General features: G+C 54.4%; 40 non-coding genes across 40 annotated transcripts; all 40 read right to left on the bottom strand.

Annotated features, from left to right (window-relative positions):
• Positions 1-67: 67 nt before the first annotated feature.
• Trnah-gug (transfer RNA histidin (anticodon GUG)) lies at positions 68-140 on the bottom strand. Its single transcript has one exon. It is a non-coding gene; the product is annotated as a tRNA-His (tRNA).
• Positions 141-522: 382 nt separating this feature from the next.
• On the bottom strand, positions 523-594 carry Trnae-cuc (transfer RNA glutamic acid (anticodon CUC)). Its single transcript has one exon. It is a non-coding gene; the product is annotated as a tRNA-Glu (tRNA).
• A 280-nt stretch (positions 595-874) lies between these two features.
• Trnal-cag (transfer RNA leucine (anticodon CAG)) lies at positions 875-956 on the bottom strand. The gene has a single exon. It is a non-coding gene; the product is annotated as a tRNA-Leu (tRNA).
• Positions 957-1,034: 78 nt separating this feature from the next.
• Positions 1,035-1,116, bottom strand: Trnal-aag (transfer RNA leucine (anticodon AAG)). The gene has a single exon. It is a non-coding gene; the product is annotated as a tRNA-Leu (tRNA).
• Positions 1,117-1,403: 287 nt separating this feature from the next.
• Positions 1,404-1,476, bottom strand: Trnah-gug (transfer RNA histidin (anticodon GUG)). Its single transcript has one exon. It is a non-coding gene; the product is annotated as a tRNA-His (tRNA).
• Positions 1,477-1,858: 382 nt separating this feature from the next.
• Positions 1,859-1,930, bottom strand: Trnae-cuc (transfer RNA glutamic acid (anticodon CUC)). Its single transcript has one exon. It is a non-coding gene; the product is annotated as a tRNA-Glu (tRNA).
• Positions 1,931-2,209: 279 nt separating this feature from the next.
• Positions 2,210-2,291, bottom strand: Trnal-cag (transfer RNA leucine (anticodon CAG)). Its single transcript has one exon. It is a non-coding gene; the product is annotated as a tRNA-Leu (tRNA).
• Positions 2,292-2,368: 77 nt separating this feature from the next.
• Positions 2,369-2,450, bottom strand: Trnal-aag (transfer RNA leucine (anticodon AAG)). Its single transcript has one exon. It is a non-coding gene; the product is annotated as a tRNA-Leu (tRNA).
• A 744-nt stretch (positions 2,451-3,194) lies between these two features.
• On the bottom strand, positions 3,195-3,266 carry Trnae-cuc (transfer RNA glutamic acid (anticodon CUC)). The gene has a single exon. It is a non-coding gene; the product is annotated as a tRNA-Glu (tRNA).
• Positions 3,267-3,546: 280 nt separating this feature from the next.
• Positions 3,547-3,628, bottom strand: Trnal-cag (transfer RNA leucine (anticodon CAG)). The gene has a single exon. It is a non-coding gene; the product is annotated as a tRNA-Leu (tRNA).
• Positions 3,629-3,706: 78 nt separating this feature from the next.
• On the bottom strand, positions 3,707-3,788 carry Trnal-aag (transfer RNA leucine (anticodon AAG)). Its single transcript has one exon. It is a non-coding gene; the product is annotated as a tRNA-Leu (tRNA).
• A 287-nt stretch (positions 3,789-4,075) lies between these two features.
• On the bottom strand, positions 4,076-4,148 carry Trnah-gug (transfer RNA histidin (anticodon GUG)). Its single transcript has one exon. It is a non-coding gene; the product is annotated as a tRNA-His (tRNA).
• A 382-nt stretch (positions 4,149-4,530) lies between these two features.
• Trnae-cuc (transfer RNA glutamic acid (anticodon CUC)) lies at positions 4,531-4,602 on the bottom strand. The gene has a single exon. It is a non-coding gene; the product is annotated as a tRNA-Glu (tRNA).
• Positions 4,603-4,881: 279 nt separating this feature from the next.
• Trnal-cag (transfer RNA leucine (anticodon CAG)) lies at positions 4,882-4,963 on the bottom strand. Its single transcript has one exon. It is a non-coding gene; the product is annotated as a tRNA-Leu (tRNA).
• A 78-nt stretch (positions 4,964-5,041) lies between these two features.
• On the bottom strand, positions 5,042-5,123 carry Trnal-aag (transfer RNA leucine (anticodon AAG)). The gene has a single exon. It is a non-coding gene; the product is annotated as a tRNA-Leu (tRNA).
• Positions 5,124-5,410: 287 nt separating this feature from the next.
• On the bottom strand, positions 5,411-5,483 carry Trnah-gug (transfer RNA histidin (anticodon GUG)). Its single transcript has one exon. It is a non-coding gene; the product is annotated as a tRNA-His (tRNA).
• Positions 5,484-5,865: 382 nt separating this feature from the next.
• Trnae-cuc (transfer RNA glutamic acid (anticodon CUC)) lies at positions 5,866-5,937 on the bottom strand. The gene has a single exon. It is a non-coding gene; the product is annotated as a tRNA-Glu (tRNA).
• Positions 5,938-6,216: 279 nt separating this feature from the next.
• Trnal-cag (transfer RNA leucine (anticodon CAG)) lies at positions 6,217-6,298 on the bottom strand. The gene has a single exon. It is a non-coding gene; the product is annotated as a tRNA-Leu (tRNA).
• A 78-nt stretch (positions 6,299-6,376) lies between these two features.
• Positions 6,377-6,458, bottom strand: Trnal-aag (transfer RNA leucine (anticodon AAG)). The gene has a single exon. It is a non-coding gene; the product is annotated as a tRNA-Leu (tRNA).
• A 287-nt stretch (positions 6,459-6,745) lies between these two features.
• On the bottom strand, positions 6,746-6,818 carry Trnah-gug (transfer RNA histidin (anticodon GUG)). Its single transcript has one exon. It is a non-coding gene; the product is annotated as a tRNA-His (tRNA).
• A 382-nt stretch (positions 6,819-7,200) lies between these two features.
• On the bottom strand, positions 7,201-7,272 carry Trnae-cuc (transfer RNA glutamic acid (anticodon CUC)). Its single transcript has one exon. It is a non-coding gene; the product is annotated as a tRNA-Glu (tRNA).
• A 280-nt stretch (positions 7,273-7,552) lies between these two features.
• On the bottom strand, positions 7,553-7,634 carry Trnal-cag (transfer RNA leucine (anticodon CAG)). Its single transcript has one exon. It is a non-coding gene; the product is annotated as a tRNA-Leu (tRNA).
• Positions 7,635-7,712: 78 nt separating this feature from the next.
• Trnal-aag (transfer RNA leucine (anticodon AAG)) lies at positions 7,713-7,794 on the bottom strand. The gene has a single exon. It is a non-coding gene; the product is annotated as a tRNA-Leu (tRNA).
• A 287-nt stretch (positions 7,795-8,081) lies between these two features.
• Trnah-gug (transfer RNA histidin (anticodon GUG)) lies at positions 8,082-8,154 on the bottom strand. The gene has a single exon. It is a non-coding gene; the product is annotated as a tRNA-His (tRNA).
• Positions 8,155-8,536: 382 nt separating this feature from the next.
• On the bottom strand, positions 8,537-8,608 carry Trnae-cuc (transfer RNA glutamic acid (anticodon CUC)). The gene has a single exon. It is a non-coding gene; the product is annotated as a tRNA-Glu (tRNA).
• Positions 8,609-8,888: 280 nt separating this feature from the next.
• Trnal-cag (transfer RNA leucine (anticodon CAG)) lies at positions 8,889-8,970 on the bottom strand. Its single transcript has one exon. It is a non-coding gene; the product is annotated as a tRNA-Leu (tRNA).
• A 78-nt stretch (positions 8,971-9,048) lies between these two features.
• On the bottom strand, positions 9,049-9,130 carry Trnal-aag (transfer RNA leucine (anticodon AAG)). The gene has a single exon. It is a non-coding gene; the product is annotated as a tRNA-Leu (tRNA).
• Positions 9,131-9,417: 287 nt separating this feature from the next.
• On the bottom strand, positions 9,418-9,490 carry Trnah-gug (transfer RNA histidin (anticodon GUG)). The gene has a single exon. It is a non-coding gene; the product is annotated as a tRNA-His (tRNA).
• Positions 9,491-9,872: 382 nt separating this feature from the next.
• Trnae-cuc (transfer RNA glutamic acid (anticodon CUC)) lies at positions 9,873-9,944 on the bottom strand. The gene has a single exon. It is a non-coding gene; the product is annotated as a tRNA-Glu (tRNA).
• Positions 9,945-10,223: 279 nt separating this feature from the next.
• Positions 10,224-10,305, bottom strand: Trnal-cag (transfer RNA leucine (anticodon CAG)). Its single transcript has one exon. It is a non-coding gene; the product is annotated as a tRNA-Leu (tRNA).
• Positions 10,306-10,383: 78 nt separating this feature from the next.
• Trnal-aag (transfer RNA leucine (anticodon AAG)) lies at positions 10,384-10,465 on the bottom strand. The gene has a single exon. It is a non-coding gene; the product is annotated as a tRNA-Leu (tRNA).
• Positions 10,466-10,752: 287 nt separating this feature from the next.
• On the bottom strand, positions 10,753-10,825 carry Trnah-gug (transfer RNA histidin (anticodon GUG)). Its single transcript has one exon. It is a non-coding gene; the product is annotated as a tRNA-His (tRNA).
• A 382-nt stretch (positions 10,826-11,207) lies between these two features.
• Trnae-cuc (transfer RNA glutamic acid (anticodon CUC)) lies at positions 11,208-11,279 on the bottom strand. The gene has a single exon. It is a non-coding gene; the product is annotated as a tRNA-Glu (tRNA).
• Positions 11,280-11,558: 279 nt separating this feature from the next.
• On the bottom strand, positions 11,559-11,640 carry Trnal-cag (transfer RNA leucine (anticodon CAG)). The gene has a single exon. It is a non-coding gene; the product is annotated as a tRNA-Leu (tRNA).
• A 78-nt stretch (positions 11,641-11,718) lies between these two features.
• Trnal-aag (transfer RNA leucine (anticodon AAG)) lies at positions 11,719-11,800 on the bottom strand. Its single transcript has one exon. It is a non-coding gene; the product is annotated as a tRNA-Leu (tRNA).
• Positions 11,801-12,087: 287 nt separating this feature from the next.
• On the bottom strand, positions 12,088-12,160 carry Trnah-gug (transfer RNA histidin (anticodon GUG)). Its single transcript has one exon. It is a non-coding gene; the product is annotated as a tRNA-His (tRNA).
• A 382-nt stretch (positions 12,161-12,542) lies between these two features.
• Positions 12,543-12,614, bottom strand: Trnae-cuc (transfer RNA glutamic acid (anticodon CUC)). The gene has a single exon. It is a non-coding gene; the product is annotated as a tRNA-Glu (tRNA).
• A 279-nt stretch (positions 12,615-12,893) lies between these two features.
• Trnal-cag (transfer RNA leucine (anticodon CAG)) lies at positions 12,894-12,975 on the bottom strand. Its single transcript has one exon. It is a non-coding gene; the product is annotated as a tRNA-Leu (tRNA).
• A 78-nt stretch (positions 12,976-13,053) lies between these two features.
• On the bottom strand, positions 13,054-13,135 carry Trnal-aag (transfer RNA leucine (anticodon AAG)). Its single transcript has one exon. It is a non-coding gene; the product is annotated as a tRNA-Leu (tRNA).
• A 287-nt stretch (positions 13,136-13,422) lies between these two features.
• Trnah-gug (transfer RNA histidin (anticodon GUG)) lies at positions 13,423-13,495 on the bottom strand. Its single transcript has one exon. It is a non-coding gene; the product is annotated as a tRNA-His (tRNA).
• Positions 13,496-14,171: the final 676 nt, after the last annotated feature.

Genomic DNA, 14,171 nt, shown 5'->3' with positions numbered 1-14,171 from the left:
GCACCGTAATTTCAAACACTGAGTCACAATCGTCACTGCAGCGACAGCAAGGCAAAACTTTAAAAATTGCCGTGACCAGGATTCGAAACCTGGGTTATTGCGGCCACAACGCAATGTCCTAACCACTAGACGATCACGGCCACGGAGGCACCGCCGACGGCAGTTCTCGCGACTGCAAGTGGCGATGAACAGCAAAGCTCGGCCCACACACCACTGTGTCTCCCCACAGCTGTGCCAGACGCGGTCTCCATTATATGTATACTGGCAAACGAACGTGTCTGCGCTGTAAGGACACTAAGCAGTGTGGTTAGCTGCATTCAACCCCCGTGGCAATGTCTTGCAGTCCTCCAACTCTGTTGACCACAGGTATGTGCCTCAATAAGAGGTGGACAGACGTCGCATCGCTCTCGCCGTCACTTGTGACCGCGAATCGTACTTAACGTAATTTTCTGCAAGCGTCAGCGGAGCGTCAGTCGAGCTAAGTCGGGCCAAGTCGCATAAGAGGAGCAACAAAATGCGCATTTCCGGTACCGGGAATCGAACCCGGGCCTCCTGGGTGAGAGCCAGGCATCCTAGCCACTAGACCACACCGGATAACGACGCAAGCGCTCCTCCAGCGAACGCAGCAAACAGTACACACGCTACTTGACGACAACGGCCAAAATTTAGCGTTTCCACTTTGTAGAAACGGCATGCTCGGGACGCATTTCGTGGAGACGAACGCCAGCAATCGTGACACCAGACTGCGCCTGTGAATCCTGTCGTTGCACCACGCACTGTGCTGCTACGACAATTTAAGAAGGAGACGCTCACGGCTTGCTGCGCTGTTCCCTTCGCGGGTAATCAGTGCTCCTGCTTTCGAGACAGAAAACATTGGCAGCGGTGGGATTCGAACCCACGCCTCCGAAGAGACTGGTGCCTGAAACCAGCGCCTTAGACCGCTCGGCCACGCTACCTACGTGGCACGGCGGTCACAGGAGCTGCGTTCTACCCCACGAGAAAACATCGCAATGGCACAAAAAACGAGAAAAAGCTGGCAGCGGTGGGATTCGAACCCACGCCTCCGAAGAGACTGGTGCCTTAAACCAGCGCCTTAGACCGCTCGGCCACGCTACCTGTGCCGGTGTTCTTCGCTTTTGTAGAAACAGTGCACGACACAGCTTCCTGTTCTGCTGCGACTGGCTGCTCATCCATTGCACCTCAAACAACTGCCATTTTCGAATAGAGATTAACTACACAGGCAGCTGCCCGCTCTCTGGTGCGGCGGCATTACGTGTTGATAATGAATTGGTAGTGCCACCCGCAGCCTGCGGAACATGAGTGAAAAATCAAGAGGGCACCGTAATTTCAAACACTGAGTCACAATCGTCACTGCAGCGACAGCAAGGCAAAACTTTAAAAATTGCCGTGACCAGGATTCGAAACCTGGGTTATTGCGGCCACAACGCAATGTCCTAACCACTAGACGATCACGGCCACGGAGGCACCGCCGACGGCAGTTCTCGCGACTGCAAGTGGCGATGAACAGCAAAGCTCGGCCCACACACCACTGTGTCTCCCCACAGCTGTGCCAGACGCGGTCTCCATTATATGTATACTGGCAAACGAACGTGTCTGCGCTGTAAGGACACTAAGCAGTGTGGTTAGCTGCATTCAACCCCCGTGGCAATGTCTTGCAGTCCTCCAACTCTGTTGACCACAGGTATGTGCCTCAATAAGAGGTGGACAGACGTCGCATCGCTCTCGCCGTCACTTGTGACCGCGAATCGTACTTAACGTAATTTTCTGCAAGCGTCAGCGGAGCGTCAGTCGAGCTAAGTCGGGCCAAGTCGCATAAGAGGAGCAACAAAATGCGCATTTCCGGTACCGGGAATCGAACCCGGGCCTCCTGGGTGAGAGCCAGGCATCCTAGCCACTAGACCACACCGGATAACGACGCAAGCGCTCCTCCAGCGAACGCAGCAAACAGTACACACGCTACTTGACGACAACGGCCAAAATTTAGCGTTTCCACTTTGTAGAACGGCATGCTCGGGACGCATTTCGTGGAGACGAACGCCAGCAATCGTGACACCAGACTGCGCCTGTGAATCCTGTCGTTGCACCACGCACTGTGCTGCTACGACAATTTAAGAAAGAGACGCTCACGGCTTGCTGCGCTGTTCCCTTCGCGGGTAATCAGTGCTCCTGCTTTCGAGACAGAAAACATTGGCAGCGGTGGGATTCGAACCCACGCCTCCGAAGAGACTGGTGCCTGAAACCAGCGCCTTAGACCGCTCGGCCACGCTACCTACGTGGCACGGCGGTCACAGGAGCTGCGTTCTACCCCACGAGAAAACATCGCAATGGCACAAAAACGAGAAAAAGCTGGCAGCGGTGGGATTCGAAACCACGCCTCCGAAGAGACTGGTGCCTTAAACCAGCGCCTTAGACCGCTCGGCCACGCTACCTGTGCCCGTGTTCTTCGCTTTTGTAGAAACAGTGCACGACACAGCTTCCTGTTCTGCTGCGACTGGCTGCTCATCCATTGCACCTCAAACAACTGCCATTTTCGAATAGAGATTAACTACACAGGCAGCTGCCCGCTCTCTGGTGCGGCGGCATTACGTGTTGATAATGAATTGGTAGTGCCACCCGCAGCCTGCGGAACATGAGTGAAAAATCAAGAGGGCACCGTAATTTCAAACACTGAGTCACAATCGTCACTGCAGCGACAGCAAGGCAAAACTTTAAAAATTGCCGTGACCAGGATTCGAAACCTGGGTTATTGCGGCCACAACGCAATGTCCCTAACCACTAGACGATCACGGCCACGGAGGCACCGCCGACGGCAGTTCTCGCGACTGCAAGTGGCGATGAACAGCAAAGCTCGGCCCCACACACCACTGTGTCTCCCCACAGCTGTGCCAGACGCGGTCTCCATTATATGTATACTGGCAAACGAACGTGTCTGCGCTGTAAGGACACTAAGCAGTGTGGTTAGCTGCATTCAACCCCCGTGGCAATGTCTTGCAGTCCTCCAACTCTGTTGACCACAGGTATGTGCCTCAATAAGAGGTGGACAGACGTCGCATCGCTCTCGCCGTCACTTGTGACCGCGAATCGTACTTAACGTAATTTTCTGCAAGCGTCAGCGGAGCGTCAGTCGAGCTAAGTCGGGCCAAGTCGCATAAGAGGAGCAACAAAATGCGCATTTCCGGTACCGGGAATCGAACCCGGGCCTCCTGGGTGAGAGCCAGGCATCCTAGCCACTAGACCACACCGGATAACGACGCAAGCGCTCCTCCAGCGAACGCAGCAAACAGTACACACGCTACTTGACGACAACGGCCAAAATTTAGCGTTTCCACTTTGTAGAAACGGCATGCTCGGGACGCATTTCGTGGAGACGAACGCCAGCAATCGTGACACCAGACTGCGCCTGTGAATCCTGTCGTTGCACCACGCACTGTGCTGCTACGACAATTTAAGAAGGAGACGCTCACGGCTTGCTGCGCTGTTCCCTTCGCGGGTAATCAGTGCTCCTGCTTTCGAGACAGAAAACATTGGCAGCGGTGGGATTCGAACCCACGCCTCCGAAGAGACTGGTGCCTGAAACCAGCGCCTTAGACCGCTCGGCCACGCTACCTACGTGGCACGGCGGTCACAGGAGCTGCGTTCTACCCCACGAGAAAACATCGCAATGGCACAAAAAACGAGAAAAAGCTGGCAGCGGTGGGATTCGAACCCACGCCTCCGAAGAGACTGGTGCCTTAAACCAGCGCCTTAGACCGCTCGGCCACGCTACCTGTGCCGGTGTTCTTCGCTTTTGTAGAAACAGTGCACGACACAGCTTCCTGTTCTGCTGCGACTGGCTGCTCATCCATTGCACCTCAAACAACTGCCATTTTCGAATAGAGATTAACTACACAGGCAGCTGCCCGCTCTCTGGTGCGGCGGCATTACGTGTTGATAATGAATTGGTAGTGCCACCCGCAGCCTGCGGAACATGAGTGAAAAATCAAGAGGGCACCGTAATTTCAAACACTGAGTCACAATCGTCACTGCAGCGACAGCAAGGCAAAACTTTAAAAATTGCCGTGACCAGGATTCGAAACCTGGGTTATTGCGGCCACAACGCAATGTCCTAACCACTAGACGATCACGGCCACGGAGGCACCGCCGACGGCAGTTCTCGCGACTGCAAGTGGCGATGAACAGCAAAGCTCGGCCCACACACCACTGTGTCTCCCCACAGCTGTGCCAGACGCGGTCTCCATTATATGTATACTGGCAAACGAACGTGTCTGCGCTGTAAGGACACTAAGCAGTGTGGTTAGCTGCATTCAACCCCCGTGGCAATGTCTTGCAGTCCTCCAACTCTGTTGACCACAGGTATGTGCCTCAATAAGAGGTGGACAGACGTCGCATCGCTCTCGCCGTCACTTGTGACCGCGAATCGTACTTAACGTAATTTTCTGCAAGCGTCAGCGGAGCGTCAGTCGAGCTAAGTCGGGCCAAGTCGCATAAGAGGAGCAACAAAATGCGCATTTCCGGTACCGGGAATCGAACCCGGGCCTCCTGGGTGAGAGCCAGGCATCCTAGCCACTAGACCACACCGGATAACGACGCAAGCGCTCCTCCAGCGAACGCAGCAAACAGTACACACGCTACTTGACGACAACGGCCAAAATTTAGCGTTTCCACTTTGTAGAACGGCATGCTCGGGACGCATTTCGTGGAGACGAACGCCAGCAATCGTGACACCAGACTGCGCCTGTGAATCCTGTCGTTGCACCACGCACTGTGCTGCTACGACAATTTAAGAAGGAGACGCTCACGGCTTGCTGCGCTGTTCCCTTCGCGGGTAATCAGTGCTCCTGCTTTCGAGACAGAAAACATTGGCAGCGGTGGGATTCGAACCCACGCCTCCGAAGAGACTGGTGCCTGAAACCAGCGCCTTAGACCGCTCGGCCACGCTACCTACGTGGCACGGCGGTCACAGGAGCTGCGTTCTACCCCACGAGAAAACATCGCAATGGCACAAAAAACGAGAAAAAGCTGGCAGCGGTGGGATTCGAACCCACGCCTCCGAAGAGACTGGTGCCTTAAACCAGCGCCTTAGACCGCTCGGCCACGCTACCTGTGCCGGTGTTCTTCGCTTTTGTAGAAACAGTGCACGACACAGCTTCCTGTTCTGCTGCGACTGGCTGCTCATCCATTGCACCTCAAACAACTGCCATTTTCGAATAGAGATTAACTACACAGGCAGCTGCCCGCTCTCTGGTGCGGCGGCATTACGTGTTGATAATGAATTGGTAGTGCCACCCGCAGCCTGCGGAACATGAGTGAAAAATCAAGAGGGCACCGTAATTTCAAACACTGAGTCACAATCGTCACTGCAGCGACAGCAAGGCAAAACTTTAAAAATTGCCGTGACCAGGATTCGAAACCTGGGTTATTGCGGCCACAACGCAATGTCCTAACCACTAGACGATCACGGCCACGGAGGCACCGCCGACGGCAGTTCTCGCGACTGCAAGTGGCGATGAACAGCAAAGCTCGGCCCACACACCACTGTGTCTCCCCACAGCTGTGCCAGACGCGGTCTCCATTATATGTATACTGGCAAACGAACGTGTCTGCGCTGTAAGGACACTAAGCAGTGTGGTTAGCTGCATTCAACCCCCGTGGCAATGTCTTGCAGTCCTCCAACTCTGTTGACCACAGGTATGTGCCTCAATAAGAGGTGGACAGACGTCGCATCGCTCTCGCCGTCACTTGTGACCGCGAATCGTACTTAACGTAATTTTCTGCAAGCGTCAGCGGAGCGTCAGTCGAGCTAAGTCGGGCCAAGTCGCATAAGAGGAGCAACAAAATGCGCATTTCCGGTACCGGGAATCGAACCCGGGCCTCCTGGGTGAGAGCCAGGCATCCTAGCCACTAGACCACACCGGATAACGACGCAAGCGCTCCTCCAGCGAACGCAGCAAACAGTACACACGCTACTTGACGACAACGGCCAAAATTTAGCGTTTCCACTTTGTAGAACGGCATGCTCGGGACGCATTTCGTGGAGACGAACGCCAGCAATCGTGACACCAGACTGCGCCTGTGAATCCTGTCGTTGCACCACGCACTGTGCTGCTACGACAATTTAAGAAAGAGACGCTCACGGCTTGCTGCGCTGTTCCCTTCGCGGGTAATCAGTGCTCCTGCTTTCGAGACAGAAAACATTGGCAGCGGTGGGATTCGAACCCACGCCTCCGAAGAGACTGGTGCCTGAAACCAGCGCCTTAGACCGCTCGGCCACGCTACCTACGTGGCACGGCGGTCACAGGAGCTGCGTTCTACCCCACGAGAAAACATCGCAATGGCACAAAAAACGAGAAAAAGCTGGCAGCGGTGGGATTCGAAACCACGCCTCCGAAGAGACTGGTGCCTTAAACCAGCGCCTTAGACCGCTCGGCCACGCTACCTGTGCCCGTGTTCTTCGCTTTTGTAGAAACAGTGCACGACACAGCTTCCTGTTCTGCTGCGACTGGCTGCTCATCCATTGCACCTCAAACAACTGCCATTTTCGAATAGAGATTAACTACACAGGCAGCTGCCCGCTCTCTGGTGCGGCGGCATTACGTGTTGATAATGAATTGGTAGTGCCACCCGCAGCCTGCGGAACATGAGTGAAAAATCAAGAGGGCACCGTAATTTCAAACACTGAGTCACAATCGTCACTGCAGCGACAGCAAGGCAAAACTTTAAAAATTGCCGTGACCAGGATTCGAAACCTGGGTTATTGCGGCCACAACGCAATGTCCTAACCACTAGACGATCACGGCCACGGAGGCACCGCCGACGGCAGTTCTCGCGACTGCAAGTGGCGATGAACAGCAAAGCTCGGCCCACACACCACTGTGTCTCCCCACAGCTGTGCCAGACGCGGTCTCCATTATATGTATACTGGCAAACGAACGTGTCTGCGCTGTAAGGACACTAAGCAGTGTGGTTAGCTGCATTCAACCCCCGTGGCAATGTCTTGCAGTCCTCCAACTCTGTTGACCACAGGTATGTGCCTCAATAAGAGGTGGACAGACGTCGCATCGCTCTCGCCGTCACTTGTGACCGCGAATCGTACTTAACGTAATTTTCTGCAAGCGTCAGCGGAGCGTCAGTCGAGCTAAGTCGGGCCAAGTCGCATAAGAGGAGCAACAAAATGCGCATTTCCGGTACCGGGAATCGAACCCGGGCCTCCTGGGTGAGAGCCAGGCATCCTAGCCACTAGACCACACCGGATAACGACGCAAGCGCTCCTCCAGCGAACGCAGCAAACAGTACACACGCTACTTGACGACAACGGCCAAAATTTAGCGTTTCCACTTTGTAGAAACGGCATGCTCGGGACGCATTTCGTGGAGACGAACGCCAGCAATCGTGACACCAGACTGCGCCTGTGAATCCTGTCGTTGCACCACGCACTGTGCTGCTACGACAATTTAAGAAGGAGACGCTCACGGCTTGCTGCGCTGTTCCCTTCGCGGGTAATCAGTGCTCCTGCTTTCGAGACAGAAAACATTGGCAGCGGTGGGATTCGAACCCACGCCTCCGAAGAGACTGGTGCCTGAAACCAGCGCCTTAGACCGCTCGGCCACGCTACCTACGTGGCACGGCGGTCACAGGAGCTGCGTTCTACCCCACGAGAAAACATCGCAATGGCACAAAAAACGAGAAAAAGCTGGCAGCGGTGGGATTCGAACCCACGCCTCCGAAGAGACTGGTGCCTTAAACCAGCGCCTTAGACCGCTCGGCCACGCTACCTGTGCCGGTGTTCTTCGCTTTTGTAGAAACAGTGCACGACACAGCTTCCTGTTCTGCTGCGACTGGCTGCTCATCCATTGCACCTCAAACAACTGCCATTTTCGAATAGAGATTAACTACACAGGCAGCTGCCCGCTCTCTGGTGCGGCGGCATTACGTGTTGATAATGAATTGGTAGTGCCACCCGCAGCCTGCGGAACATGAGTGAAAAATCAAGAGGGCACCGTAATTTCAAACACTGAGTCACAATCGTCACTGCAGCGACAGCAAGGCAAAACTTTAAAAATTGCCGTGACCAGGATTCGAAACCTGGGTTATTGCGGCCACAACGCAATGTCCTAACCACTAGACGATCACGGCCACGGAGGCACCGCCGACGGCAGTTCTCGCGACTGCAAGTGGCGATGAACAGCAAAGCTCGGCCCACACACCACTGTGTCTCCCCACAGCTGTGCCAGACGCGGTCTCCATTATATGTATACTGGCAAACGAACGTGTCTGCGCTGTAAGGACACTAAGCAGTGTGGTTAGCTGCATTCAACCCCCGTGGCAATGTCTTGCAGTCCTCCAACTCTGTTGACCACAGGTATGTGCCTCAATAAGAGGTGGACAGACGTCGCATCGCTCTCGCCGTCACTTGTGACCGCGAATCGTACTTAACGTAATTTTCTGCAAGCGTCAGCGGAGCGTCAGTCGAGCTAAGTCGGGCCAAGTCGCATAAGAGGAGCAACAAAATGCGCATTTCCGGTACCGGGAATCGAACCCGGGCCTCCTGGGTGAGAGCCAGGCATCCTAGCCACTAGACCACACCGGATAACGACGCAAGCGCTCCTCCAGCGAACGCAGCAAACAGTACACACGCTACTTGACGACAACGGCCAAAATTTAGCGTTTCCACTTTGTAGAAACGGCATGCTCGGGACGCATTTCGTGGAGACGAACGCCAGCAATCGTGACACCAGACTGCGCCTGTGAATCCTGTCGTTGCACCACGCACTGTGCTGCTACGACAATTTAAGAAGGAGACGCTCACGGCTTGCTGCGCTGTTCCCTTCGCGGGTAATCAGTGCTCCTGCTTTCGAGACAGAAAACATTGGCAGCGGTGGGATTCGAACCCACGCCTCCGAAGAGACTGGTGCCTGAAACCAGCGCCTTAGACCGCTCGGCCACGCTACCTACGTGGCACGGCGGTCACAGGAGCTGCGTTCTACCCCACGAGAAAACATCGCAATGGCACAAAAAACGAGAAAAAGCTGGCAGCGGTGGGATTCGAAACCACGCCTCCGAAGAGACTGGTGCCTTAAACCAGCGCCTTAGACCGCTCGGCCACGCTACCTGTGCCCGTGTTCTTCGCTTTTGTAGAAACAGTGCACGACACAGCTTCCTGTTCTGCTGCGACTGGCTGCTCATCCATTGCACCTCAAACAACTGCCATTTTCGAATAGAGATTAACTACACAGGCAGCTGCCCGCTCTCTGGTGCGGCGGCATTACGTGTTGATAATGAATTGGTAGTGCCACCCGCAGCCTGCGGAACATGAGTGAAAAATCAAGAGGGCACCGTAATTTCAAACACTGAGTCACAATCGTCACTGCAGCGACAGCAAGGCAAAACTTTAAAAATTGCCGTGACCAGGATTCGAAACCTGGGTTATTGCGGCCACAACGCAATGTCCTAACCACTAGACGATCACGGCCACGGAGGCACCGCCGACGGCAGTTCTCGCGACTGCAAGTGGCGATGAACAGCAAAGCTCGGCCCACACACCACTGTGTCTCCCCACAGCTGTGCCAGACGCGGTCTCCATTATATGTATACTGGCAAACGAACGTGTCTGCGCTGTAAGGACACTAAGCAGTGTGGTTAGCTGCATTCAACCCCCGTGGCAATGTCTTGCAGTCCTCCAACTCTGTTGACCACAGGTATGTGCCTCAATAAGAGGTGGACAGACGTCGCATCGCTCTCGCCGTCACTTGTGACCGCGAATCGTACTTAACGTAATTTTCTGCAAGCGTCAGCGGAGCGTCAGTCGAGCTAAGTCGGGCCAAGTCGCATAAGAGGAGCAACAAAATGCGCATTTCCGGTACCGGGAATCGAACCCGGGCCTCCTGGGTGAGAGCCAGGCATCCTAGCCACTAGACCACACCGGATAACGACGCAAGCGCTCCTCCAGCGAACGCAGCAAACAGTACACACGCTACTTGACGACAACGGCCAAAATTTAGCGTTTCCACTTTGTAGAACGGCATGCTCGGGACGCATTTCGTGGAGACGAACGCCAGCAATCGTGACACCAGACTGCGCCTGTGAATCCTGTCGTTGCACCACGCACTGTGCTGCTACGACAATTTAAGAAGGAGACGCTCACGGCTTGCTGCGCTGTTCCCTTCGCGGGTAATCAGTGCTCCTGCTTTCGAGACAGAAAACATTGGCAGCGGTGGGATTCGAACCCACGCCTCCGAAGAGACTGGTGCCTGAAACCAGCGCCTTAGACCGCTCGGCCACGCTACCTACGTGGCACGGCGGTCACAGGAGCTGCGTTCTACCCCACGAGAAAACATCGCAATGGCACAAAAAACGAGAAAAAGCTGGCAGCGGTGGGATTCGAACCCACGCCTCCGAAGAGACTGGTGCCTTAAACCAGCGCCTTAGACCGCTCGGCCACGCTACCTGTGCCGGTGTTCTTCGCTTTTGTAGAAACAGTGCACGACACAGCTTCCTGTTCTGCTGCGACTGGCTGCTCATCCATTGCACCTCAAACAACTGCCATTTTCGAATAGAGATTAACTACACAGGCAGCTGCCCGCTCTCTGGTGCGGCGGCATTACGTGTTGATAATGAATTGGTAGTGCCACCCGCAGCCTGCGGAACATGAGTGAAAAATCAAGAGGGCACCGTAATTTCAAACACTGAGTCACAATCGTCACTGCAGCGACAGCAAGGCAAAACTTTAAAAATTGCCGTGACCAGGATTCGAAACCTGGGTTATTGCGGCCACAACGCAATGTCCTAACCACTAGACGATCACGGCCACGGAGGCACCGCCGACGGCAGTTCTCGCGACTGCAAGTGGCGATGAACAGCAAAGCTCGGCCCACACACCACTGTGTCTCCCCACAGCTGTGCCAGACGCGGTCTCCATTATATGTATACTGGCAAACGAACGTGTCTGCGCTGTAAGGACACTAAGCAGTGTGGTTAGCTGCATTCAACCCCCGTGGCAATGTCTTGCAGTCCTCCAACTCTGTTGACCACAGGTATGTGCCTCAATAAGAGGTGGACAGACGTCGCATCGCTCTCGCCGTCACTTGTGACCGCGAATCGTACTTAACGTAATTTTCTGCAAGCGTCAGCGGAGCGTCAGTCGAGCTAAGTCGGGCCAAGTCGCATAAGAGGAGCAACAAAATGCGCATTTCCGGTACCGGGAATCGAACCCGGGCCTCCTGGGTGAGAGCCAGGCATCCTAGCCACTAGACCACACCGGATAACGACGCAAGCGCTCCTCCAGCGAACGCAGCAAACAGTACACACGCTACTTGACGACAACGGCCAAAATTTAGCGTTTCCACTTTGTAGAACGGCATGCTCGGGACGCATTTCGTGGAGACGAACGCCAGCAATCGTGACACCAGACTGCGCCTGTGAATCCTGTCGTTGCACCACGCACTGTGCTGCTACGACAATTTAAGAAGGAGACGCTCACGGCTTGCTGCGCTGTTCCCTTCGCGGGTAATCAGTGCTCCTGCTTTCGAGACAGAAAACATTGGCAGCGGTGGGATTCGAACCCACGCCTCCGAAGAGACTGGTGCCTGAAACCAGCGCCTTAGACCGCTCGGCCACGCTACCTACGTGGCACGGCGGTCACAGGAGCTGCGTTCTACCCCACGAGAAAACATCGCAATGGCACAAAAAACGAGAAAAAGCTGGCAGCGGTGGGATTCGAACCCACGCCTCCGAAGAGACTGGTGCCTTAAACCAGCGCCTTAGACCGCTCGGCCACGCTACCTGTGCCGGTGTTCTTCGCTTTTGTAGAAACAGTGCACGACACAGCTTCCTGTTCTGCTGCGACTGGCTGCTCATCCATTGCACCTCAAACAACTGCCATTTTCGAATAGAGATTAACTACACAGGCAGCTGCCCGCTCTCTGGTGCGGCGGCATTACGTGTTGATAATGAATTGGTAGTGCCACCCGCAGCCTGCGGAACATGAGTGAAAAATCAAGAGGGCACCGTAATTTCAAACACTGAGTCACAATCGTCACTGCAGCGACAGCAAGGCAAAACTTTAAAAATTGCCGTGACCAGGATTCGAAACCTGGGTTATTGCGGCCACAACGCAATGTCCTAACCACTAGACGATCACGGCCACGGAGGCACCGCCGACGGCAGTTCTCGCGACTGCAAGTGGCGATGAACAGCAAAGCTCGGCCCACACACCACTGTGTCTCCCCACAGCTGTGCCAGACGCGGTCTCCATTATATGTATACTGGCAAACGAACGTGTCTGCGCTGTAAGGACACTAAGCAGTGTGGTTAGCTGCATTCAACCCCCGTGGCAATGTCTTGCAGTCCTCCAACTCTGTTGACCACAGGTATGTGCCTCAATAAGAGGTGGACAGACGTCGCATCGCTCTCGCCGTCACTTGTGACCGCGAATCGTACTTAACGTAATTTTCTGCAAGCGTCAGCGGAGCGTCAGTCGAGCTAAGTCGGGCCAAGTCGCATAAGAGGAGCAACAAAATGCGCATTTCCGGTACCGGGAATCGAACCCGGGCCTCCTGGGTGAGAGCCAGGCATCCTAGCCACTAGACCACACCGGATAACGACGCAAGCGCTCCTCCAGCGAACGCAGCAAACAGTACACACGCTACTTGACGACAACGGCCAAAATTTAGCGTTTCCACTTTGTAGAACGGCATGCTCGGGACGCATTTCGTGGAGACGAACGCCAGCAATCGTGACACCAGACTGCGCCTGTGAATCCTGTCGTTGCACCACGCACTGTGCTGCTACGACAATTTAAGAAAGAGACGCTCACGGCTTGCTGCGCTGTTCCCTTCGCGGGTAATCAGTGCTCCTGCTTTCGAGACAGAAAACATTGGCAGCGGTGGGATTCGAACCCACGCCTCCGAAGAGACTGGTGCCTGAAACCAGCGCCTTAGACCGCTCGGCCACGCTACCTACGTGGCACGGCGGTCACAGGAGCTGCGTTCTACCCCACGAGAAAACATCGCAATGGCACAAAAAACGAGAAAAAGCTGGCAGCGGTGGGATTCGAAACCACGCCTCCGAAGAGACTGGTGCCTTAAACCAGCGCCTTAGACCGCTCGGCCACGCTACCTGTGCCCGTGTTCTTCGCTTTTGTAGAAACAGTGCACGACACAGCTTCCTGTTCTGCTGCGACTGGCTGCTCATCCATTGCACCTCAAACAACTGCCATTTTCGAATAGAGATTAACTACACAGGCAGCTGCCCGCTCTCTGGTGCGGCGGCATTACGTGTTGATAATGAATTGGTAGTGCCACCCGCAGCCTGCGGAACATGAGTGAAAAATCAAGAGGGCACCGTAATTTCAAACACTGAGTCACAATCGTCACTGCAGCGACAGCAAGGCAAAACTTTAAAAATTGCCGTGACCAGGATTCGAAACCTGGGTTATTGCGGCCACAACGCAATGTCCTAACCACTAGACGATCACGGCCACGGAGGCACCGCCGACGGCAGTTCTCGCGACTGCAAGTGGCGATGAACAGCAAAGCTCGGCCCACACACCACTGTGTCTCCCCACAGCTGTGCCAGACGCGGTCTCCATTATATGTATACTGGCAAACGAACGTGTCTGCGCTGTAAGGACACTAAGCAGTGTGGTTAGCTGCATTCAACCCCCGTGGCAATGTCTTGCAGTCCTCCAACTCTGTTGACCACAGGTATGTGCCTCAATAAGAGGTGGACAGACGTCGCATCGCTCTCGCCGTCACTTGTGACCGCGAATCGTACTTAACGTAATTTTCTGCAAGCGTCAGCGGAGCGTCAGTCGAGCTAAGTCGGGCCAAGTCGCATAAGAGGAGCAACAAAATGCGCATTTCCGGTACCGGGAATCGAACCCGGGCCTCCTGGGTGAGAGCCAGGCATCCTAGCCACTTTTTTTTTTTTTTTTTTTTTTTTTTTTTTTTTTTTTTTTTTTTTTTCCACCTTATAGCCCGTCCTTCTGCTCGCCATTAATTCACCTTCGTCGGTGTGGCATCAAAGGCCTTTGATTTAAGGAAAATGAAAACGATGTGGAATTACATGCTTCGTTTACGATACAAGCATCCATATTAAGGAAATAGTAACTGAAATTTATGGCGGCTCCAGTGCCTTGTGGTAACAGAAAACGT

This window comes from Schistocerca nitens, unplaced genomic scaffold, assembly GCF_023898315.1.
Source record: "Schistocerca nitens isolate TAMUIC-IGC-003100 unplaced genomic scaffold, iqSchNite1.1 HiC_scaffold_344, whole genome shotgun sequence".
Lineage (NCBI taxonomy): Eukaryota > Metazoa > Arthropoda > Insecta > Orthoptera > Acrididae > Schistocerca > Schistocerca nitens.
The sequence above is the reverse complement of the archived record's forward strand: the minus strand, read 5'-3'. Positions and strand labels throughout refer to the sequence as shown.